This window comes from Electrona antarctica (genome assembly GCF_951216825.1).
Source record: "Electrona antarctica genome assembly, chromosome: 2".
Lineage (NCBI taxonomy): Eukaryota > Metazoa > Chordata > Actinopteri > Myctophiformes > Myctophidae > Electrona > Electrona antarctica.
Genome location: NC_136807.1, coordinates 16497613 through 16524582, shown reverse-complemented (window position 1 = coordinate 16524582; position 26970 = coordinate 16497613). Strand labels below are relative to the sequence as shown.

The following is a 26970-nucleotide window of genomic DNA, read 5'->3' as shown; positions in this document are numbered from 1 at the left end:
GATCATGTGTGATGAATGATAGGATTCACGGTTACTCATTTTAGGTAAGCCTACTCTCTGTCTCTGCACGACCCCCCCCCCCCCCCCCCCCCCCCTAGAATTGTATTGTTTTGGGGAAATTAACTTCTACAGAGTTGTACTTTTTTGCTTAAAGTCTCTTGCATCACTCAAGCCAGTTATAGACCACACTAACTTGATTTGAGATAACATACATGACAGTCGAGGTATCAGGATAGAGGGAGGTGTAACATGTGAGAGAAAAAGAGAGGAAATGTATGCATAACAGAGATGGCAGACACAGAAAGAGAAGCAGAGAGAGAGAGAGAGAGATAGAAAGGAACACTTTGACATCTATCTTCAGTCGAGTTCAAGAAAAAAAGAAAGAGGAATGCAGAGTTTTAATAAACCAAGAAAGAAAAAACAACACACTGAAAAGATGCCATGAAATCTATTTATATCCAGACTCCATATATTACAGTATGCCAAATCAATTACGAACAAGTGCTCCACAGAGCACAGCTAGGTCTCCACCAGGTCAAGGTAGGTTATTGTGGGCCTGCAATGTTCGGAATTCAGTCATTAGGTGAGTAGCCTTGGCACCCAGGCTTTTATCTTCGTTCACGTTCAGCTCAAAAAATGAAAGCCTGGGAGAACGTGACACATTTCCTGGTAACTACAGTGCAGAGGGGGCGTCGCTTTCCTCCGCTGATTTCACCAATCGGTGAACCAATCATTATTCTCCAGTAGTTGCTCCAAGCGCGCGTGCCCCTCTAGACCAGAAAGCACACTGGCTAGGCCAGGCTATTAGGTGAGTGGAATCTGTTATCTGTAGATGAAGTTATTGCACCGACATGCAAACTTTAGGTGGCAATCCTAGCCAATTTGGATGGAATATGAAAAATCAGACAGATCCGTCTTGATCAGATGACTATAGAGATAATGTGTACCGATTTGCATGATGTTGGACAAAATCTGTAGGATTAATAGTGGTGATGTGGTAAAAAGAAAGGAACACATTCACATCTATCTTCAGTCAAGTTCAACAAAGAAAAGAGGAATGCAGAGTTCTGACAAACCAAGAAATAAAAAACAAAACATTGAAAATATCCCATGAAATAATCAATGTCTATAGACTCCAAAAAAACTAACAAACTAAAAACTTTTAAAAATAAAACCTTTGGAGAGTTTTTGGGTGGGGTTTGTTTAGAGGTTAAAAAGAACAGCAGCATGATAAAGAATTTGCTTGTGTAAGTCTGTGTGTTGCAGATAAGCTGTTTCTTGTAGAGGTCAGGCCAGGACAAACCACACCCAAGGGCTTTGAGAAGCTGTCAGATAGTCGCAGGCCATGTCAGTACAGGCTACATCACTCTCATAGTTTTCCATTCAGACTGGGGAAGTAATGGAGTGAGCAACCAATATTTCCAGACAGCTGTGTAGACTGCACTGAACCCAATATTGATATTCAACATTAAAACTGAGACATGCTCGCATATATCAACCCCTTAAAAATGTAAATATCCGGGTCACACGAGAACAAGTGTTGCAACTCTCTCTTTCAACAGGTCTGGTCCACGTGCCAACTATGACACAAAGAACAGTCAAACAGTCTGACAACGCAAAAATCTTAAACACAAAATTATTTTGAATGTATATTAACAAACAAAAGTACCAGTTCTCAGTCTCTTTCTTTTTTAACAGTTTCTCAGGTCTGTCCTCTTTAGTTGACAGACAGTACATCCCAAGGTGTTCTGACCAACCAAGAATGCCAAATAAAAGGAAGTTAACCGTTCTTTCTTAATAATGACATCATGAACTTCCCATCTGTCTGTGAAGCAAACAATGAAGTGCTTTCATTTCTTCTACTTGACTCCTTGGTTGCCAGGACTGGGGGGTTTGGTGTGGGAGGGGCAGCGAGCGGACGAGGTGGGGCCAAGGAACACACTGACCCATAATCCTTTGCCTCCGACTCCGCCTGGAAACCCTGGTAATGGACATGGTAGAAATCAGAAGGCAATTTTTTGTTTGGTTTGCTTATATAAATGTTGTGTTTACCATTGACTATATTCACACAGTGGCCATTTTTCTCTCACGTCATATTTTCGGTTGGAATTTTAAGTACATTCTGATACTAATACTTGAATTCCTGACTTTTCCTTGTAACAGAGTATTTCTTACTTTTAAAATTGTGAGTTGTTTTTCCAGCACTGAGTAAACATGAATGGCCTATTAATTATATTCTATGACATGGGACCAGGAGGTTCCTGCATGTGATTAACAGACTGCACATTTGTTTTGTATGTCTGTACACATATTCTTATCACATTTGTTCTGTATGTACGTGTGTTCTTACCAGGTGGTGTGGAGAAGGTGAGCCAGACCGTAACTTGCCTCTGTTTGAGACAGGGACATCTGTCTGTTGTACTGACTGACTGACTGGTGAATGCTGGTTTCACTGGCTCTGGACTGGGAGACAAGTCTGAATGGGTGAGGGAGAGTGAGAGAGTGTGAATGAGAGAGAGAGAGAGAGAGAGGGGGGAGGGGGAGGGACACTTTATAAAGTATAATCACACCCGTGTGAAGTAAGTGGTGCAACTCCATGTGGGGGTCCCCGGAACTTCCAGACCTGCAGGAACACGCCCAGGTTGCCGGCCCAGTACCGGCGAGCCACCCCCGTGTCCGAAATGGGTCCCGTACAGGGGGTCCCTGTACTGTACTGTACTGTACTGTACTGTACTGTACTGTACTGTACTGTACTGTACTGTACTGTACTGTACTGTACTGTACTGTACTGTACTGAAACATAAGCAGATTAAAAGCTATATTTCTCTGTCGGAAATCTTTTTCTCACGTGCACAGATGAATGCTGTGAATATACAGTTTATCAACTTCATGGAAATGCCGTTTTGCCACAAGGAGAAATCTTTACCTATAATGTGTCTGTGAATGCATGTTTGTTCAGAGGATGTTTTGCAGATGAGGAAATAGTCAGTATATAAACAGTAGTATTACACACAATATCCTATATTAAAATTGCCTAATGGGTCGGTCGGCCGGCCATATCATGTCAGTATCATGGTCATATCATGGTCAATGTTATGTCACAGGGCTGTGAGGCCCATAGAGCTTCCTACAGTATGTGTGATACAGTAAAATGTACATGTATGTTTATGTGTTAAAAAATACATTTCAATAAATATAAAAAAATTAAAGCATGTATTTATAGTACGTGCTTACATGCAAATATATATGTGCATATCTTTGTATATTTATTGCATGTATTTATAAGCATGCAGGTGTGCATACATGAATGTATACATTAATGTATTATGTTGTAGTACTGTATGCATGCAGGACATGTACATTTGCACATAATTTATGCATTCCTGTATTCTACTTTTCCTCTGTGCTTGTGGTGTGACATCGTTAATCCCCTTCCACCCTGGGTCCCGTGTATCCTATATTACAATTGAAAACATGTGCCCAAGCGCACGCACAGGAACAAAAGGCACCAGCTACTACGTCACTGACACGCTGCAACACGCTGCAACACACACTGCAACAACACACTAACACGACACAGCCTTACCCTCCGCGTCGATCCACGGCTATCTCCTCATGTCGCGCCGCACGGCCACACTCGACACCAGCCGCGTAAAAATTGTCATCGCACTGCCACTAAAGCCGGCTCCCGTCCACACTCGCAAACAATATCAATATCAATAATAAACACAAACACGCCACAAGCACCGACACCCCCGCCTAATTTGTTGCCACGTCTATGAAAACAAGCACAGAAAAAATGCCATTCAACACGCTACTTACACACACTACCACTCGCTTACAATACGCGGACCTGGCAACACTACATTCCCTCTCCCATTGGCTCACAGCCCACCACGTGACCCACACAGGGAGGGAGACGATTGCGTGATGCTTCTATGTACAGGATTCTATAGGTCACCACTTTTGGTGTGACACACACACGGCTTCTGTTTACTAGAAGAAGAAGAACTACACAGCGCACACTCTGATTCTAACTTGGACACTTACCATAATGCTAACACGACCGCGTCGACACCTGCCGTGGTACAAGCGGGACAAACCCAGGCGCATATATGGATACCAACAACAACACTACACGCACACGCGCGCTGCAACAACAAACAGCTACGTACAGTGTGTGTGTGCGTGCGTGCGTGCGCGCGCGGGGGGGGGGAATTTGGATCGCCTCGCGATGCCGCGACAATGGCACTACACTACACAGGGCTCGCCAGTGCCACTACGTACTCGCATTTGCGACTTACAATATCACCGTGCGAATTGTAACATTCACTTTGTAGCACCGCTGCGACTACACAATCCAAACTACTTTAGAGCTACACGTTGCGCCCTTTACATCCACAACAATGTGTCACTCTCTCGGTTCTGCACCGCTGCTGGACAAGTATAGCACTGTCGAAGGCAGCGCAACTACTCCCCCCCCCCCCCCCCCCCCCCACACACACACACACACACACACACACCCCAGAGAGGGAGGAGAGAGAACAGAGCGAGAGAGAGACAGAGCACACACGTCTTCACGTAGGAACACAGAGACAAACACAGCGCTTTCCAGTGCTTACCTTTTCTCTCACATTGTTTTCTTAGCTTTGTGACTGACCAATGAGAAGCAGATTGTATTGTCTGCAAAGCAACTATGTGTCTGTCACAAATAAAAGTTCTGTCCTGCAAGCCCATGTCATGTCAACACAGACAAGGCAGCTGTGCGCGCGGTGACTCCTGCAAATTACACTGACCCAATATTATTTTGTACAACCTAGCAAAGCATAACATATGATGGAGAATAGGCTGCTCTCTCTTTTTACAAGACATACGCCATTGCATACAGGTTCTCAACCTTTTTAATTTCAAGGACCCCCATAACTCTGACAGTAAAACCAAATGGACCCATAAGAGTCCCATTTGATTCCATTTGTACAGTATCAGAGTTAAAAGTTATAAAACAGTCCATTTGGTTCCATTTGTACACTCTCACAGTTACACACCTGTAGGGTCCACTTGGATCCATTTGTACACTCTCAGAGTTACAGACCTATAATGGGTCCATTTGGAACCCCCTCAAGGAACCATGAGGGTCCCTGGATCACACCTTTGAGAGCCACTGCTTTCAAAAAATACATAACTAATATAGAGCATATTTGATCATTTTAATGTTAGGCTACAGATTATTTTGACATCTGAATTTAACAGAACCGCCCACGCACGACACATGCACATGCACGACGTGCACGCGCATGTCCACATCCACATGCACGCGCGCATGTGTCCTCTTTTTGCTCATTCAGAATATGGTATGCCTACACACTTAACATAATGCAAACACACAAATTGCGCAAACGACTGCATCGACACCTGGCGTGGAACAAACGGGACCAACCCAGGCGCATATATGGATAACAACACTACACGCGCGCGCGCGCACGCGCTGCAACACAAAACAGCTGCATAAAACGCGTGTCACTGTGGACTTCTGTATCTGTGGACTTCTGTATCGCAACGCGGGGCAACGCAACTCTGGGATGAGCGGGCCAAAGGCCCGCGAAATATGATACAGAGTGTTACACGTGCTCACGAACAAATACGGAACCTTCTGTTCAAATTCACGTTTGCTGTTCTCTTACAGAGCAAAGTAGGAGATCAAGACAAGAGAGACTGACCGACTGTGGCTTTACAGAGCAAATCAGCTGTGGAAATACAGGCTGAGGTAAACACTGGGTTTTAAAGGTTTAGGGAAATCCATCAGAATAGTTAATTGGTACAGGGGTGAAGTCGTAAGCAAACAGGATGTTATGAAAGTGAGGTTGTGGTACATGGTCCAATACTTAGTGTTCATTAGAGAGTACAAATTGAACCAAAGGGATGCCATGGTTACATTTGTACACTCTCAGAGGTAAAGTGAACACTCGAGTCCATTGGAGGTGGAGCATGGCTCAATGTCAAAGGCGCACATGCGGGCACGCGCACACACACACACACACACACACACACACACACACACACACACACACACACACACACACACACACACACACACACACACACACACACACACACACACACACACACACACACACACACACACACACACACACACACACACACACACACACACACACACACACACACACACACACACACACACACGTAGTCTATGAATACAGAGCAAAGGTCAAGCCCAGAAAGCAGGAACTCCCTGCCTCCAGATTTACAGTCATGGCTGGTTGCCAAAAATAGGTCAGGTTCTTGAAACTGTTAAACAGAGTGTCCCAATAGCTTCCAATGCTGACTGATATAATGTTACATTAAATATAGGCAGGGGAGTGTGTGTGTGTGTGTGTGTGTGTGTGTGTGTGTGTGTGTGTGTGTGTGTGTGTGTGTGTGTGTGTGTGTGTGTGTGCGCGTGCGTGCAAGCATTTCCATACTCCTGTAGAAGTGGTTCCTGGCGAGCAAACAGGCAGGAGAGTTGACACTGGTCATGTTGTCTGTCAGCAGGGTCACTTGAACTACGGTCACCTTTCTGGGAAAAGACAGAGATAGACAGATGGGAAGCAAGGGAGAGATGCTGCAGAGAGGGAGATAGAGCGATTGAGATAAAGAGATATGAGGGTGTAGTCAGACAGAACAAGAGACAAAAGACAAATGTTAATATGTAATAGAAAGATAAGATGATCCAATCAAATGTGCCACTTAAAGGGACACTTCACCCCTTTTGCAACCAGATCTTATTTTAATGATGTTTGGGAGACAAGAAACACGTTCCTGGGGTTTTTATGTGGGTAATATGGGTTTTTAGATATTTTAGTATTTCCAAGTGTCCATGATGTCATGGGCACTGGGCTCACTTCCTTCCTGGACTATAATTCCCATAATGCTTTGGTGCACTGCTCCTCCTCGTGGATAGGGCCGGAGAGGACTGTCTTACATGTAGTAACATGTAGTCCAGGAAGTAAGTGAGCGTGTCCATGACATCCTGGACACTTTGAAATACTAAAATACCTAAAAACACATTACCCACATAAAAACCCCAGGAAAGTGTTTCTTGTCTCCCAAATATCATGAAAATAAGATCTGGTTGCAAAAGGGGTGAAGTGTCCCTTTAAGAGCTTTCCACAATGTTTCATACATCCATGTATAAAAGAAAAGTCTGTTCACTGTGTATTGTGTAACACCCCACTGTTCAACATGCAAATGTTTAATTTGGTTTCTCTTCATTTCCATCTACTACTCTCAAATCCGTAACACTATTACTCGCCAAAAACAAGCTCACAACAGGTAGCCTAAATCAGTTGAATCAGACAGCATGTTTCTATGTGCACAGTACACATACTTAAAAGGGAGCTATCTGCTGCCAGATGGGGCAGCAGATAGTACACTGGGTTCCCCCCTGGGGTGAACCCAGTGTACTATCTGCTGCCCCATCTGGCAGAGTCAGGTTACTATCATCATGGGCCACAACCAATCCCCCACTGGGCCTGGGGTCAATGTGTACACATGGCTGCTATGTTGGAATGGTATAATGGATATGTTGGCAGGATGATACCCAGGGCAGAATGCATTGTGTGGTGAACAAAAAGACATATCCTACTACTCCAATATTCGTACATTTAATGGCAATAATTTATGGACTTTCTTTGATTTTTGGTATTTATTTCTGACATTACTATACCTTTTTTGAGGCTGTACAAATACACATTTTACATTATTGGGGGATTTTTAAAAAAACACCTTGAGTTAGGATTCCTAACTGGAGGGGTCAGAATGAAATTTGGACTTAGACTGTTTTTCGTCTGTGGTACTCATCAAATCATTGGGTCAATAATCCATCAAAAGGAAAATCAATCCATGCAGAGTTGACTTGTTTGTATGTGTGCAGTACGGTGTTGCCGGTCACAAATAGAGAACAACAGCCATACACATTTCAACAAACGTCCTTATTCTAATGGCCTGTTTGGTCTGTATTCACAATATCTTAGTGTTTGTGTGAAATAATGTGGGCCATTCTCTCTAGATTACAACAGCTTCTATGTCAAATATTTATTCCTGCCAGCCTACGTACCTTCTGTCTCATTTTTAGCCTATAAACAGCTCCACTATCATCACAGTCCTGTTGGCTTTAATTCGAAAACATGTCCCATCAAATATTTGTTTTTGTGTTGAAATGTAGTTGAAACTAGACTGTTTTTGTCATGTCATCATTTTCCTGCCTTGCCTTGCACTCAACTTGAAAAATGCTGTATTGTTGTAGTTATGTCAAGCTGTTTTTCTGTTTACCTTTGTGTCTGTGTTTTTGTTATGTTTTTTTCTTTTTTTCTTTTTTCTTTCTTTCTTTTTTTCTTTTTTTCATATTTATGTTTGACTTCTGTTCATTCATTCATTATTTGGTGGAAAGATTTTTTTTGAAATAAAAACAAAGTTAAAAAAAAATTATACATGAGAATCTATCAACTGTATAGTTATAAAGGTTTGATATAAACTTTGCTAAATTAATTAACTAAAAAACGAAATAAAAGCATCAAATGCAGCCCCTCAAACAAGAGCTCATACCTTTAACTTATTTGTACAATTACATTTTAATCCGTCAGAAACGTTAACAAGAAGTGCTAGGTGTGCATGAGGTGGAGTCTGAAGAGGTGCTTTCACATGTTGTCCTACAAACTAGATTTCTGAGTAAAGTTAGCTTGCAGATAAAGTGGATTTCCCTGGGAACAAGGCCAGCTGCAAGCCTGTTTGTCACCACCAGCCCAAGCATTTAGAGAACCTTACAGCATGTGTTAGATCGCCCCCTATTGCAAGCCATTCATTTCAGAATTTAGACTTTGACTTTCATCACTTTGCCTCCATGTTTTAGATTTTAAAAGTTTACAAGATGTAACTAAAGCCAAATTAAAACCGAAGAAATGGGACTGGAAAATGTAAATTTGCTAAACATGGTGCATTATTGCACAGGTAATTTAAAGCTTTGTACACCATCCCTGTTCAAATAAAGATCCATTCATTCATGCCTAGACCTGAACCCAGACTTACTCAGTCTCAGCCAGAGGCTGTACATAAAACTATGCTAAAGTTTTAAGTCACTAACACCATGTTTCTAGGCCAATGTGTGTTAGTTCAATGCTGGGTTGAGACCTCCTTTCACCATTTCTTTGTGTATCAACATATTATTTTCCATACACCAGTGCAAAGTGATGAACTGTGTGTATTTAATAGCATTTGGCGCGGATACTTTATGTAACGGCATCGTACACTGTTCATTTGTTTGCACACTCTACTGAGTTAAATTCACAATGAGGACTTTACGTTACGGTGTACACACATCTTATATAAGCCAGTGGTTTTCAATGCTATGCAGGGGAAAGGTCACTGCAGCCCACTCCTCATGCAACTGCAGAGTCTTGGATGACCCATTTCTCTTTTTCCCTCCCTTCTCTCACCCACCCACACACAAAACTCACAATGACATCTGTTCCTTCCATCCTTCCCTCCCTTCATCCAGCCAGCCTGTGAGGCAAGGCTGGATGGTGGTAGAGAGAGTTGTTTTACGCAGCTGCTAAATGTGTATTGTACATTTAGCATTTATACTTTGTCGTATGGTCGACTATTTCAGCACGTCATGACATGCAATGAAATATAAATGAAGTTTATGAGGGATTAAGCTAATCTTAGATGCGATTAATGGCCTTAATGTAAACCCATGATTCTCATGTCTGCAAATTATGGCAGTTCAAAAGGGCTCTTTCTTTGCAGCCTGTGATCCAATTATCTCTGCTGGACCTCGAGCACATTGAAACGTCACTATTTCTGTCACATGGGGACCCACCAGTGACCCCATTTAGATCCTGACCCACAATGTAAGAATACAGTACACCTAGAAACCCCATTCAAACCTATTTAGGTTCATCCTACGGTGGACATGTTTGCCTGAAAAGGAATCTTTGAAATGTTTCATAGTTTTAGAAATATAGTGCTTTCAAATTTGAGACATTTATAATGGGGCTCAATGGCAGCTCTATGGGACGTCAAAAAGTCACTTTCACCTAGAAACTCCATTCACACTTTTTATAATTCAGCTTACTGTGGAGACACATGCTGGAACTTATTACTTTGAAATGTTTTGTAGTTTCTGAGTTATTTAACTTAAACGCCCAATGCATTCTCAATGGCAATAGCACAAACTTTGGCATGCTACTAGTCCTACATACTTACACCTAGAAACCCCATTCAAACCTATTTAGGTTCATCCTATGGTGGACATGTTTGCCTGAAAAGGAATATTTGAAATGTTTCATAGTTTTAGAAATATAGGGCTTTCAAATTTGAGAAATGTATAATGGAGCTCAATGGCAGCTCTATGGGACGTCAAAAAGTCACTTTCACCTAGAAACTCCATTCACACTTTTTATAATTCAGCTTACTGTGGAGACACATGCTGGAACTTTTTACTTTGAAATGTTTTGTAGTTTCTGAGTTATTTAACTTAAACGCCCAATGCATTCTCAATGGCAATAGCACAAACTTTGGCATGCTACTAGTCCTACATACTTACACCTAGACCCATTCAAACCTATTTAGGTTCATCCTATGGTGGACATGTTTGCCTGAAAAGGAATCTTTGAAATGTTTCATAGTTTTAGAAATATAGTGCTTTCAAATTTGAGAAATGTATAATGGGGCTCAATGGCAGCTCTATGGGACGTCAAAAAGTCACTTTCACTTAGAAACTCCATTCACACTTTTTATAATTCAGCTTACTGTGGAGACACATGCTGGAACTTATTACTTTGAAATGTTTTGTAGTTTCTGAGTTATTTAACTTAAACGCCCGATGCATTCTCAATGGCAATAGCACAAACTTTGGCATGCTACTAGTCCTACATACTTACACCTAGAAACCCCATTCAAACCTATTTAGGTTCATCCTATGGTGGACATGTTTGCCTGAAATGGAATCTTTGAAATGTTTCATAGTTTTAGAAATATAGTGTTTTCAAATTTGAGAAATGTATAATGGAGCTCAATGGCAGCTCTATGGGACGTCAAAAAGTCACTTTCACCTAGAAACTCCATTCACACTTTTTATAATTCAGCTTACTGTGGAGACACATGCTGGAACTTTTTACTTTGAAATGTTTTGTAGTTTCTGAGTTATTTAACTTAAACGCCCAATGCATTCTCCATGGCAATAGCACAAACTTTGGCATGCTACTAGTCCTACATACTTACACCTAGAAACCCCATTCAAACCTATTTTGGTTCATCCTACGGTGGACATGTTTGCCTGAAAAGGAATCTTTTCACAAACTTTGGCATGCTACTAGACTAGTCCTACATACTTACTGTATATAAGACTACTCTTTCATCTCAATGAGATCACATTCAAAGGATTAGCACCATGTCTTCAGATGCACAGTTCCACAGTTCTGCTTATTTTAACCCTGAATTGACCTTAAATTGGCCAGGAATCTTAATTCACCCAATGCTACCTTGCATGCAGAGCCTGTAAAGACGTTTCCAGTTAAGGCCAGAGTATAAAATTACCTAATGATAGTCCTGCATGCACGTTCACACACACACACACACACACACACACACACACACACACACACAGACACACACACACACACACACACACACACACACACACACACACACACACACACACACACACACAAATACACACACACACACACACACACACACACACACACACACACACACACACACACATACATACACACACACACACACACACACACACACACACACACACACACACACACACACACACACACACACACACGTCATGTCAAGTTATGTCACATTAGTTTGCACAAATGTACGACATGCAACATGTCCTCTGAAGCATCCGGTTTATTTTTAGCACTTCTAGATCAATTCCACTTAAGTTAAAAACAAGACACCAAGGCCTGCAGCATCCATGTTCAGACAGACTGTAAGGGTCTTCATAGTCAAATCATGTGATTCATACTTAGGACTCCAGACCATATTGATTGGATCACCTGTAACTGGGAGTGCAGTCAATCTTTTAGACCTTTATAAAAGACCTTTAGAACTCTAAAGGTCTTCTTAAAGAGACAGTGAATTGTAAAAGTCACATGGTACAGATCAGTATAATCACAGAAACAATAGTTAAATGATTACTTCGCTGATCTCTGCTATTTAAGATCAATAGATTTTTTTCCCCCCAACCCGTGAGCACCAGTCGGCTGGTCTGACAACCTGATGCACTGCACTATACCAATATGTATTTTGTAAACTGTTAAATATCCTCTTGTCATGCCTGGTTTTGGCAACCACTGGTATTCCACCATCTGTCTAATGATGACGTTTGCTCTGCATCCACATTGACAGTAGGCCCATTTTTCAACATAAGTTCACAAGAGGACATGTATTGTGTGCTAGATTGCAGGGAGATAGGAGTCACACAAAGAAATGCCAAATATCAAAGAGCATCATGAGTTCAAACCCCAAACCCATGACATATTGATTACATGGTGTTCTACTCAGTAGAATCTCAATCTACTGTACTTAATCCCCTGATCAGATGACTTCTTGATATCTTACATTATTTACATAACAGGCTGATCAGAGCCCTATGAGACAACAAGGTTCCAGTCATCCTTGTTGACATCGTGATCACCAAGGATATCTGCCCCGTCAGCAGAACGAGGTCAGTCATGTCAGTCATTTTTAGCTTTAGCAAACATTCTTATCCAGAGCGTCCTACATTTGTGAATCAGAGTAAACCTGAAAACTAGTCAACAAAGGGTAAATGGCTCCATCACTATCGTATGGTATACTATGGTATGGTATGGCATGGCATGGCATGGCATGGCATGGTATGGTATGGTATGGTATGGTATGGTATGGTATGGTATGGTATGGTATGGTATGGTATGGTATGGTATGGTACGGTACGGTACGGTATGGTATACTATGGTATGGTATGGTATGGTATGGTATGGTATGGTATGGTATGGTATGGTATGGTATGGTATACTTTGGTACGGTACGGTACGGTACGGTACGGTAGAAGAGCTTCATCTCAGGATCTGTGAGTCCTGCAGGATGCAGGAGTTTGAGTAAGGCTAAAAGTCCTTGGTGTCTCTCAAAGAGTTTTTTTCTTTTCAGCTGTCAGAGCCCTGAACAAGGACAAGTAACAATAAATAAATAAACTGCATTCAAATTGTAAAAATCCAGAATTAGTTGCACAATTTAACTTGCATAATATGATTGATGTCTGTAACTTTATGTATGCCTTCCACACGATCATATTCACAAACCCACTGATCTGATACAAAAAATCAATACAAACATTGCCCTCGTTTTGAGCTGTCTGGCATCCTCTTTCCATGCTCTACAAATGTAGTGTTTTTCTTCATAAAGCATTGCCTTGTAAGGATAGTTGACATTGATTAGCTTAGATAGCGCATACATTTTGTAATTTGCATGTGTATTTTGTACATTTTGTACATTTTCTATATTTCTTATGAACTCTGGGTAAGAACATTCTGACATGTCTAGATTAGGATATTGAGGCATATACTGTAGCCACAGAGCCACCTGTCCAACTATAATTATGGTTGTTTAACCACAGAATATTTTCCTGTATCTAGACAATGAATCTCAGCTCAACACACTGGACATCTACTTTTAGTTAACAGTAAACACATGCTTGGGGTATTAGTGCATGACCCTCAGCTGGCAGACTGATGAAAACCCATTAACAGCCCTGGTGCTGCCTGGAAGAGATTCAGGGTCCTTCTGGGTCTTACTGTAAGGTCAGTGGGATAAGCCTATCTCACAGAATTTCCCCGCCCCCCTAAATACGCCCCCTTTCGGGGTTAGTGGTGATAGCGTGACGTCACTCCATAGACTACATGTTAATCGAGGTAATTTAAGAAGTCTACAACTTTTGTTTTCTCAAGGTAAGGTTTGTTCTATCTGTTCGACCTGATTTACCATCTTGTTTGCTTCATAATAATATTGGTCTGTCACATTTTTACATTAGAAAATGTACTTAGATTCTCCAGAGAAAAAAACGTGTAAATGCTCATGTTAAAGACACCACTATTTACCGGAAGTGGGCGTGGAAAGCGGGCTGTGAGATAGGCCTATTGGCAGGCACTCACTTGATTCTGACCTGATTTATTTTTGAGGGGCGCTAGCCCCTACTATGCCCAGCTTTGTGTGTTTGTGTGTACCCCATAGCGATGATTTGATTGGTTGAGCAAATTATGTGTGTACCCCTACCCCATGAGTGATGATTTGATTGGCTTAGTTTTAGGGTATTAGAGCGGTGTCCATTGGGCACTGGCCTACTTGGAACGATGCAAGTTGGAAATGCATGCCCCACCCAGTTCACGGGTTGCCCACTTGCCCCTGCAGGTAAATAAAACTTTGGGGCAGGTGCATGTAGTCTGCTTTCAGGATGCCCGACCGGGCAAGTGCTCTTTTGAGAGTGGACGCAACCATCTATGAACAACAACACAAAAAAAAAAAAAAAAAAAATGTCTTTTTTCTTTTTTTTTTGAAAATAATTTGGGGACCCCCTAAAATAATTTGGCGACCCCCCGAGGGGTCGCGACCCACGGGTTGAGAACCCCTGCCTTACATAATACTTATGGACAGGCAAGCTGCTTCTTGGAGTCCAGATTGAGCCCCATGGGGCAGATCTCACACTAGATCCTACTGTATGTAAGGTCTTTTCAGATGTACTGTAACACATTTAGGAATGAAACCAATCATGTTATCTGTCCTCTTCACATTTTAAATTGCTAGATCAGCAACATTACAAGCAACCAGCAATAAAGAGTACAAGGTTCAGAGACATAATGGCCAGACAATATCCAAGTGGTCATATAATGATTACAGAAGGTGAAGGTGGAGGTGCTATATATTAGGTACTAAGAAGACGGTAATACTAGTATTATAAACGTATTCAATAAATTAAAAAAGACAGAGTGACTCAGCTTTATTAGAGTTTGTAACAGGGGTTAAGTATCACAGACCACAGAGCATTGAGTGGTAACTAAATATCATTGGAGCGTGCTTCAGTGTGTGATCACGTGTTCAACTGTGATTTATCTGGGCCAAGAACTCACAGTCAAAAAGTCAAAGATCAAACCATCCTGACTATAAAACACAATGCTGTTGCTATTTTATCACTAGTACATTTAATCAAAGTCATGCATGGACATACTGTTCTTTTTTCCCCCACAAGCTTACTGATACATGGGATCTTTCCCAGCCAGATCAAGAGTTTCATAGATGTATTTGATCGAGTCGATCGAGTGTAAATTAACATTGTCTTACCTTTGCCCAGTGTTAGTTAGTTACTGTATGTCTGTGTCCAACTCCTTCAGGGTTCCACAGGTAAGCAATGATCAGTTCAGTCCACTTAGGGAAATCCACAGAGATGAATGGGAGGTTGCAAGCTCCCATAGATAGAACACAAGAAACAGATGGACGGCTGCAGAAGAAAGACAAACAAATGAATAGAGGCGTGGCGATGAAGAGGAAGGATGGATACTGATGACTGATGAGATGGCTTGTGGGTGAGTGTGGAGGTGCCTGTCGTCTCAGAGGAGAGCGCTGCCCTGCCCACGTGGGTCCTAGTCTAAGCAGAGCACACATGCACACACACCAAGTCTAGTGCTTTATTTAGTAAGGAGACAGCACCCTCTCTCTCTCTCCTTATTCACTGATCAGCTCCCTATATTTTGCTCCGTCCTTCTCAGCTTGTCAAGCCTTTCCTTCCCCCTTGCGCTCCTTAATGCACCTGTGAGAGCAGGTGTGTGTGTGTGTGTGTGTGTGTGTGTGTGTGTGTGTGTGTGTGTGTGTGTGTGTGTGTGTGTGTGTGTGTGTGCGCGCGCGCGTGTGTATGTTTATGTAAGCATGATGTGCATGTGTTTTTGCCACAGTAAGTTGTTTTGTGCACTGGCTAACTGAAGTGCATTATGCTGACGAGACATTAAACTGATACGTTATCTCAGTTATCTCTATCACTACGTGACGTGTCAGCTGTCTGGAGAGAGAGAGATGTTGCTGTTATCATTGTCTCTGTTTGTTCATTTCTTTTCATTGTTACTGCATTGCTTGTTGTTCATTATTGTTGGGATGTTTGTTGTTCACTTGTCTCTGTGTGCCCAATATGTTGCGATTTGTTTTGTTGTATATTTTGAAATTGAAATTGAATTGAAATTGAGATGGGTAAGAGAAAGAAAGACATGGGGGGGAGGACAGGAAAGAGGCATAAGAGACAGTGAAAGAAGAGACATAAAAGGAGATATACAGACCAGATAATGGATCCATAATTTATTTTGTTTGTTCTTAAATACAAACTATTCTCCTTACAGTGTTGGAGAATCATACATATATAGGGGCGTATCATTCTATATACAGGGGTGTATATTCTATTAACCCTTTGACCTATGCATGCTTTAATTGACCCTCTGACCGAGTGTATTCACGTTGACCCTGTACTGTGTGTTATTGCTCTTTGTGGGACATGTTGTCTCACTCTGAACCAGTACAGTGTTATAGTACACCACAGATATTCTGACCAGAGCTGGTCTGGTGGGTTATATGTGCTTATATTTCTGTCCATGTGCAAGGTGAAATCATCCCGGCTTGTAGCCAGGTCAAGTCGACCTTTTCTGGCAGTACTCAAATGTTCTGAAATGTTCTGAGACGATGAGACGATCGGTGTTGTGGGATATGACTTACAGTATGTGTTTTGCGGGAAGAACTTGGAGAGTGCCACGGAACTTTCGTGTGGACCGAGTACTGGCTATTGTGAAATCACATGCTATAAAAGCTGGGGTAGAACCATGATCAGGAGCTAATATGCCAGACTAAAAACCGAGGAACAAGTGCGACTCTACTTCTGTACGGTTCATCGGCTGCTTGCACAGCTATCCTTTTTCGACTCTTGTACTTTTCTTTTTGGATTCATCGTTGTACTTTACTTTGAACTTATTCTCTTGTATTAATCTCTTTTACTTTTGGACTTATCCTTTTTTTGTATTATCTTCAAATAAACCTCGATTAGACCTAATTGTTTTTGCCTCATTATCTACTGGAATATTGATATTCATTGAACAAAACAGTTGAACAAAACTCCTCATGGTTGCAAAATCAGGACGAGCAGCCTTCACAGAGCATGCTCAGTCTGTAGCTTTCTTCCTTGGACGGGCGGTGGTGAGTTTGTTTACCTCCCTCAAACCTTTGGAGAATGGGGGTTAGTGTGTGTAAAGGTCTCTCTGTACAGAGGTTAGAGGCAGTCTGCGGGTGACGAAGAGAGAGACATAGGGGTGGGAAGAGAGAGAGCGAGAGAGCAAGAGAGAGGGGGGGGGGGGGGGGGGAGTAATGGTTCTATTGTTCTAACAGAAGAAGAAGAAAAGAAGCCTGTTTTTGTGTTTTATAGAGTTAAAACGTATAGGCCTATAACTATGGCTTGAACGCTATAGTGTCCCTAATATTAACTAAAAATCACACCCGTGTGAACTGAGTGGTGTAAGGTTTTATATAGCATGATCAGCTGTGGTCTGACGTAATGTCTGACGTAATGAAATCACACCCGGATGTGATTTCACAACTGGCTTTTTTTGTGCAGAAAAAATGAGCATGGTTGCTACGGTCATCCAGTTCACCCGGGTGTGATTTAATTACGTCAGAAATTATTTTGAACATAGCAACCATGCTCATTTTTTTCTGCACACAAAAGCCAGTTGTAGGAGTGGTTTACACCACTCAAAAATAGAAGATCTAAAGTTTGTAGATCGGCTATTCTCAGATATTTGGTGTAGAGGGAAATAATTCTCGTATCCGTATATGCAGGGGGCTCTGGTCAACTAAGTATATGGGCTTAAGTGATTACGGATAGGCCAATATAACTCATGGTTTTGTGTTGAATGCAATTCATAGAGAGAAGACAACCTCTAGGTATGTACAGTTGAGCTGAGTACATACCTGAAAAGAAGACTGCATAGTTGAGCTGTCTGCGTAGTTGAGTTGTCTGTATAGTTGAGCTACGTTGACATTAAACTGTATTATTGTACTTGCTTGAATTCACTCAACTAATACATGTGAAATTACTGGAGTTACGCTTAGTACTAAGGGTGATGGGTTCTCTTTGTATTGTAGAGGTTTGATACATCACCATATATGGAGCTGACCTGTTCTGACATTCCATATGTTGATCTGACCTCATCAAACCCTGTACACACTCAAGACACGCTCCATATTTAGCCAGTACAGAATTAATTCTATATGTTGATCTGACTCCCCATGCCAAAGCGCCAGCACTCGCCCAGCAGTCTGCCGTTTCCGAGGCGGATGTGTGCACGCATGGCGCAGGGCGTCTTACTGATAGATTGTTTGAAAATTATAAGGTATAAGGCTAGGCTACAGACCCAGAGTAAGAAATCATATACCAAGGTGGCAGACCGCCAGGGCTGTCCTAACAGGGTGACTGAACCCAGCATATGGGTCTATTTATGGCCTGCTTCAAAATCGATGTTAGCTTAACCACTTGGTGAGGGTTATTTACACTGATCGGTAACTTGCTAAGTAGTCAGGCTTCAAGCTTTTGTTTAATCCAAAAAAGCAGAAGAAGTGATATCAGATATACAGTCTGTCTCTGATTATCAAAAACATGATGTGACTGCCTACGCTAATGGTTGCAGGTAGTTGCAAGGAGTGGTTGTAAAGGTATTAATTGATTGCCTGAGTCCCATGGTGGGAGTTCTGGTCTGGTTTTGGTGAATATTAAGTAGTTCCGGCCGGGCATTTGGTGGGGGTCACATGGGGACACGCATTAAAAATAAATGAATCCACAAAACTAGTGCAATATATATATATATATATATATATATATATATCCTACATGTCCAAAGATCTGAACTAACCCTTTTACAAACAAACACGTGCGCGCACACACACACACACACGCACGCGCACGCACGCACGCACCAGTAATGTGCAGTAATGTGTGATTGTGTGTACAGTACACACACTGTACAGACCGGATGAGGGCAGTTCCCCAAACTGCTGCATCATCAGAGAAATGAGAGTTGAAAAGAAATTAGAGAAGCAACGAGAGAGAGAAAGAATGAGAAGAGGGGAGGGAGGGATCGGATGGGGGTACAGGTCGACAGAGGCAGAGATGGACGCAAGCACGCACGCACGCACGCACGCACGCACGCACGCACGCACGCACGCACGCACGCACGCACGCAGGCAGCTACTAGGGCCTGGCAGGCAGGCTGGCAGAGATGCAGACAGACAGTCACACACAGACAGAGTGAAGGGGCCAACTGCACAATTTGCCCTGTTTACTCAAGTTGACACGAGGGAATGTGGCACCTCTCTCTCTCTCTCTCTCTCTCTCTCTCTCCAAGCACGCAATTAAGCTACAGATCGTACAAATGAGCAATACCCCCAGAGTCTCCCGAGAGGACGGGAGGAAGAGAGACTCGCTAGGACAGATTCAACGGCAATAACAAAGTCAGTGACACAGACGCAGAGAAGGATCAAACAAGTTAAACAACCCAACCACCTTACTCAAAAACTCCAGAGAGGCCAAATGTGGACAAGGACGGATGCATGCACACCGCACAGACTTATAGTCATGCTGGTGACCAGGCTTTATCCATTATAGATGGATTATAATCGCATCTTTGATGTATTTACAAACTCCCTCTCTCTCTCCCTCTCTCACACATGCATGCACGCACGCACGCACGCACGCACGCACGCACGCACGCACGCTAGAGACTAGAGATGTAGGCCTATGCCTGAAAATTATACATAGGCCTCCAAAAGGCTTTTGACACCGTGAAGCACTCCATACTGGTTAACAAGCTAAAAGCAATTGGTTTTGATAGCACATCAGTGAGCTGGATGCAATCCTACCTGGAGGGGAGAGAACAGATAGTGGGCTGTGGCGTTCCACAAGGGAGCATACTAGGGCCTTTACTGTTCCTAATATATGTAAACGACATGACATCAGCTTATGACTGCAACTTGTTCCTGTTCACAGATGACTCAGCACTGCTGGTCTCGGACAGGAACAAACTGCAGGTTGAAAAGACCCTCAGCTCTGAACTCGGTAGAATCTGCACCTGGCTCGCTGATAACAAACTGGGAAAAACTGAATCCATTCTCCTCGGATCAAATAGTGATCTCAGCAAGGCAGATGGCTTCTTGGTTAGAGTGGGTGACAATATTATCACACGAAAAGATGAAATGACCTACGTAGGTTCCATCCTGGAGGCTAATCTTTCCGGTGATAAAATGGCCACCAACGTAATCAAAAAAGTCAATCAAAGAACAAGATTCCACACTAAACCCGCCCAGCGCAGTGGTATATTAGTATGGCAACGCGAGGCTACCTCTTGGTACCACAGCACCTCAAAGGCCCTTAAAACAAGGCTCCAGAGTCCTCCCAAAACAAACTGGTCAGGCTCCTACTTGGCCTCACCCCCTGAACCCACCTCACCCCTGCCCACTTTGGCTTTGGAATGGCTTAGGGTCGACGTCAGAGTACAGCATCTTGCAATCGGAAAATGTATTTTATTAGTTCTAGTGCATTGAAATGGGGGTTTCAATGCACCAGTCCAGAACTAATGAAGCAATAAAATAGGTAAAGGGCTCCATCTTGCGCCACCCCTTACCCCTTACCCCTAAACGTTTTTGCCATTTTTTACTATTTTAAAACATTTAAACATAGTTCAACTAGCCAATCTACATCGACACGTTGTTAGCTTGTAGATCGGCTATATGTACTATTTTAAAATGTTTTAAAATACCGGTAGTAAAAATGTGCAAATAAGTTTAGGGATAAGGGGTAAGGGGTGGCGCAAGATCTAGGGCAAAATGTTTAATGTCTACCCTACTACTACTATGATAAAGGCAGGGGAGATTTTAAGTCATCTCTACGTTAGTTTCTGTGACTTTGCTTCCACTCTGTGGTCATGTCCTGGTATTACAACCCGATTGAACCATGCTGGAAATGAATGTGGCCTATAGGAATTCCATTGATTGATTGATTGAAATATTTATTAACAGTTTGCAGCATTACATTACATTTCAAGCACAACTCAATACAAGACTGTTAACTGTGAGTGGACGACCGCATAAAAGCATTTCTACTTGTTTACAATATGGCCCACCATTTTCATTTCATCAAAACATTTAGCCATGTAGCCAAAAGCAGGAAATCATAGTGGAGGTAAAAAGGGGGAAAAAACATATAGGCCCACAGCGAGGGGAAAAGGGGGTGGGTGGGGGAACCAGATTTTACGGGGGCCAGTTTCGAATTGCAAAATTTGCAGTCGTCCATAGGTGCCCCTTGAGAGCGGTTTTGAAGGAGTCAAGGGATTCGCATCCCAGCCAGCACGCCCACTTGGGGCCCATGTGGTTTCAATGCGGGATACATGGGTACCAAGTGGGAATGGGCTTGAACTGGGCAAAGTATGAGGGTCCCACGTGGTCTACACGTGGGTTAACTGGGCATGGGTTGGAAGTGGGCAAGCCCATGTAGGTCCAACATGGTCTGCATGTGGGCTAACTGGGCATGGGTTGGAAGTGGGCAAGCCAATGTAGGTCCCACGTGGTCTACATGTGGGCTAACTGGCATGGGTTGAAAGTGGGCAAGCCCATGTAGGTCCCACATGGTCTACATGTGGGCTAACTTGCATGGGCTGGAAGTGGGCAAGCCAATGTAGGTCCCACGTGGTCTACATGAGGGCTAACTGGCATGGGCTGGAAGTGGGCAAGCCCATGTAGGTCCAACATGGTCTACATGTGGGCTAACTTGCATGGGCTGGAAGTGGGCAAGCCCATGCAGGTCCCACATGGGCTACATGTGGGCTAACTGGCATGGGTTGAAAGTGGGCAAGCCCATGTAGGTCCCACATGGGCTACATGTGGGCTAACTGGCATGGGTTGAAAGTGGGCAAGCCCATGTAGGTCCCACATGGTCTACATGTGGGCTAACTGGCATGGGTTGGAAGTGGGCATGCCCATGTAGGTCCAACATGGTCTACATGTGGGCTAACTTGCATGGGTTGGAAGTGGGTAAGCCCATGTAGTTCCAACATGGTCTGCATGTGGGCTAACTTGCATGGGCTGGAAGTGGGCAAGCCCATGTAGGTCCAACATGGTCTACATGTGGGCTAACTGGCATGGGTTGGAAGTGGGCAAGCCCATGTAGTTCCAACATGGTCTACATGTGGGCTAACTTGCATGGGTTGGAAGTGGGCAAGCCCATCTACAAGCTCACAGAACAGGTCACAATGCAAAGAGCCCTGGGCCCAGTACAAAGCCCTGCATTGGAAGTTGGGAACCCCGGTCAAGAAAGTATACAGCTCAAGTTCTACAGACAGGCATGCAGGCAGGCAGGCACTGCTAGCAGAAAGGACCCATATAGATATTTAACTCTATTAAATTAACTCTATTTAACAGGTTGGGGGCCCCAGACGGAGATCACCGTCAAGTTCAAGTGCACGGTCAGTTGCCCGAGACGGAGATTGATAAATAGGACGGAGATTAATGATATCAAAACCGGTCGCATCGCTCCACAGCCTAGGAGCGCTTGTTGCCCAATCCTCGGTGTTGCATAAGAGTGACACGTCATCAAAAATGTTCCCTGCCTGTTTATTACCTTATTACATTATTACCTTATTACACTATTACCTTATTACCCTATTTCACTATTTCACTATATTTCATTAATATATTTTTTTTTAAAAAGTCTCCATAAAAAATATACCCACCCTGACAAAATTTATTTTTTCACACCCCTTTTTTTACCACCTAAAAAAAGATCTACCCACATGTCCCCTTAGGGGCACTATTTCAAAGTCGACTTTGAAATAGTCGACTTTTAAATTTCAAAGTCGACTTTGAAAGTCAGAGACAGTCAGAGACAGTGACGCAGAGACAGTGACGCAGAGACAGTGACGCAGAGACAGTGCCGCAGAGACAGTGACGCAGAGAGAGTGACGCAGAGACAGTGACGCAGAGACAGTGACGCAGAGACAGTGACACAGAGACAGTGACGCAGAGACAGTGACACAGAGACAGTGACGCAGATACAGTGACGCATAGACAGTGACGCAGAGACAGTGACGCAGAGAGAGTGACGCAGAGACAGTGACGCAGAGAGAGTGACGCAGAGAGAGTGACGCAGAGAAAGAGAGAGAGAGACGGCATACTATAGCAGCATGCCGTTTTTTCATCATTTTTGAGGATTTGAAAAAAAGACGAAAATCACTCCGAGACCATGGACTATATATAGCCCGTGCACGCACGTGCGCACACACATACACAGGGCACAGCAGCACGGTACAGCACAGTATGCTACAGTACAGTACAGTACAGTACAGTACAGTACAGTACAGTACAGTACAGTACAGTACAGTACAGTACAGTACAGTACAGTACAGTACAGTATGGTAAGGCACAGCACAGCACAGTACAGTATGGGACAGTACAGTATGGGACAGTATTGTACAGTACAGTATTGTACAGTACCGTATAGTACAGTATGGCCAAAATCACGACATGCTATAGTATGCCGTCCGAAACCAAATATGAGAAATGTATAACTTTGGCATGCTACTAGTCCTACATACTTAAACCTAGAAACCCCATTCAAACCTATTTAGATTCATCTTACGGTGGACATGTTTGCCTGAAAAGGAATCGTTGAAATGGTTCATAGTTTTAGAAATATAGTGCTTTCAAATTTGAGAAATGTATAATGGCAGATAGTGGCACGTCAAAAAATCACTTTCACCTAGAAACTACATTCAAACTTTGTATAATTCAGCTTACTGTGCAGACACATGCTGGAACTTTTTACTTTGAAATGTTTTGTAGTTTCTGAGTTATTTAACTTAAACGCCCAATGCATTCTCAATGGCAATAGCACAAACTTTGGCATGCTACTAGTCCTACATACTTACACCTAGAAACCCCATTCAAACCTATTTAGGTTCATCTTACGGTGGACATGTTTGCCTGAAAAGGAATCTTTGAAATGTTTCATAGTTTTAGAAATATAGTGCTTTTAAATTTGAGAAATGTATAATGGGGCTCAATGGCAGATAGTGGCACGTCAAAAAATCACTTTCACCTAGAAACTCCATTTCCACTTTGTATAATTCAGCTTACTGTGCAGACACATGCTGGAACTTTTTACTTTGAAATGTTTTGTAGTTTCTGAGTTATTTAACTTAAACGCCCAATGCATTCTCAATGGCAATAGCACAAACCTTGCCATGCTACTAGTCCTACATACTTACACCTAGAAACCCCATTCAAACCTATTTAGGTTCATCTTACGGTGGACATGTTTGCCTGAAAAGGAATCTTTGAAATGTTTCATAGTTTTAGAAATATAGTGCTTTCAAATTTGAGACATTTATAATGGGGCTCAATGGCAGATAGTGGCACGTCAAAAAATCACTTTCACCTAGAAACTCCATTCACACTTTGTATAATTCAGCTTACTGTGCAGACACATGCTGGAACTTTTTACTTTGAAATGTTTTGTAGTTTCTGAGTTATTTAACTTAAACGCCCAATGCATTCTCAATGGCAATAGCACAAACCTTGCCATGCTACTAGTCCTACATACTTACACCTAGAAACCCCATTCAAACCTATTTTGGTTCATCTTACGGTGGACATGTTTGCCTGAAAAGGAATATTTGAAATGTTTCATAGTTTTAGAAATATAGTGCTTTCAAATTTGAGAAATGTATAATGGGGCTCAATGGCAGATAGTGGCACGTCAAAAAATCACTTTCACCTAGAAACTCCATTCACACTTTGTATAATTCAGCTTACTGTGCAGACACATGCTGGAACTTTTTACTTTGAAATGTTTTGTAGTTTCTGAGTTATTTAACTTAAACGCCCAATGCATTCTCAATGGCAATAGCACAAACTTTGGCATGCTACTAGTCCTACATACTTACACCTAGAAACCCCATTCAAACCTATTTAGGTTCATCTTACGGTGGACATGTTTGCCTGAAAAGGAATCTTTTAAATGTTTCATAGTTTTAGAAATATAGTGCTTTTAAATAGAATAGGGGTCAATGGCAGATTTTGGCAAGTAAAGATTTGAGTGGGGTTTGAAGCCACAACCTCCAGATCATGCAGCCAGTGAGCTAAGTCACTGATCTGTATACCTGCCACAATGCAGTCTGCTGTTCCCTTTGAGTAACAACATTGATACAAAAATAAAATACAAAAAATAAAACAACAGGTGATTTGTCTATTGTTTCTTATGCTGTTGTTTATCTCTAGACGTTTGAATGTTTATGAACCAAAATGGAAATAAGTCTCTGGCTCTTCTGTCATTATCTATTCGGCCTTTTGAGAACAGCATGCACAGTGGCTCACTGGGTACAGAGCTTGCCTGGGAATCAGGAGGCCGCAGGTTCAAGTCCTGTCTCTGACATAGTGTCCCAAAATCATGAAAATATGACATGCTATAGTATGCCATCCGAGACCATGGACTGTCTTAATGACTGTTGGTATAGGGCGTTCCACATTTTGGTGGCATAGGAGCGAAATTAATTTAGTCCCTTGTTTGTGCCGAATCTGGGTTGCACATGGTTTGTTGATCTCCCTCTGGTGTTGTGGGTGTGGACTTAGACATTAAGGAAGTATTTAGACAGGTACATGGGTATCTTAGTGTTGTATCGAATCGTGTGGACCAGACCCATTGCAAGATGCTGTACTCTGTCGTCAACCCTAAGCCATTCCAGCCTGTCAAAGTGGGCAGGGGTGAGGTGGGTTCGGGGAGTGAGGCCAAGTAGTAGCCTGACCAGTGCCTTTTCGTCACGCTTTGTCGTCACACTTTTTCGTCACGCTTTTTCTCGTCACGCTTTTTCGTCACTTGTTTTCATAGTTTTAGAAATATAGTGCTTTCAAATTTGAGAAATGTATAATGGGGGTCAATGGCAGATTTTGGCACGTCAAAAAATCACTATCACCTATAAACTCCATTTATACTTTTTATAATTCAACTTACTGTATTCAACTTTTGACTTTGTAATGTTTTGTATAGTTTTTGAGTTATTTAACGTAAACTCCCAATGCATTGTCAACGGCAATAGCACAAACTTTGGCACGCTATACTAGTCCTATATACTTACACCTAGAAACCCCATTCAAACTTTAAAATGTTCATCTTACGATGGACATGTTTGCCTGAAAATGTATATTTGAAATGCTTCAGTTTTAGAAATATAGTGCTTTCCAATTTGAGAAATTTATAATGGGGAACAATTTTGGCACGCCAAAAAATCACTTTCACCTAGAAACTCCATTCACACTTTTTATAATTCAGCTTACTGTGGACACACATGCTGGAACTTTTGACTTTGAAATGTTTTGTAGTTTTTGAGTTATTTAATTTAAATGCCCAATGCATTGTCAATGGCAATAGCACAAACTTTGGCACACTACTATAATCCTGCATACTTACACTGAGAAACCCCATTCAAACTTTTAAATGTTCATCGTACGGTGGACATTTGAAATGTTTCATAGTTTTAGAAATATAGTCCTTTCAAAGCGACAAAAATTAAATCAACCAGGTGCTTGATGGAGATGACAAAAAATAATACTGTAAAGTAGACTGGTGCTTCAAAGATCAATGGGACTGGAATACTAAAGACAAGGCGGCAATCCGAGCACTCAAAAGGTTAAAAATGAGGATAAAAATAGTACTTTATTTATAAAAGTTAAAAGAGGCCGACATGTTTCGACTCTAAACGAGTTGAGTGCTCGGATCGCCGCCTTCTCTTTATAGTCCTTTCAAATTTGAGAAAAAATATAGAGCTTTAACTTAAGGGGGTGAAATTA

General features: G+C 42.3%; 1 long non-coding RNA gene across 1 annotated transcript; it reads right to left on the bottom strand.

Moving 5' to 3' along the window:
• Positions 1-437: 437 nt before the first annotated feature.
• Positions 438-15798, bottom strand: LOC306939713. The gene is made up of 4 exons (XR_013791912.1): positions 15394-15798; positions 6483-6622; positions 2351-2476; positions 438-1981 (listed from the first exon to the last, which is right to left on the bottom strand). It is a non-coding gene; the product is annotated as an uncharacterized lncRNA (long non-coding RNA).
• Positions 15799-26970: the final 11172 nt, after the last annotated feature.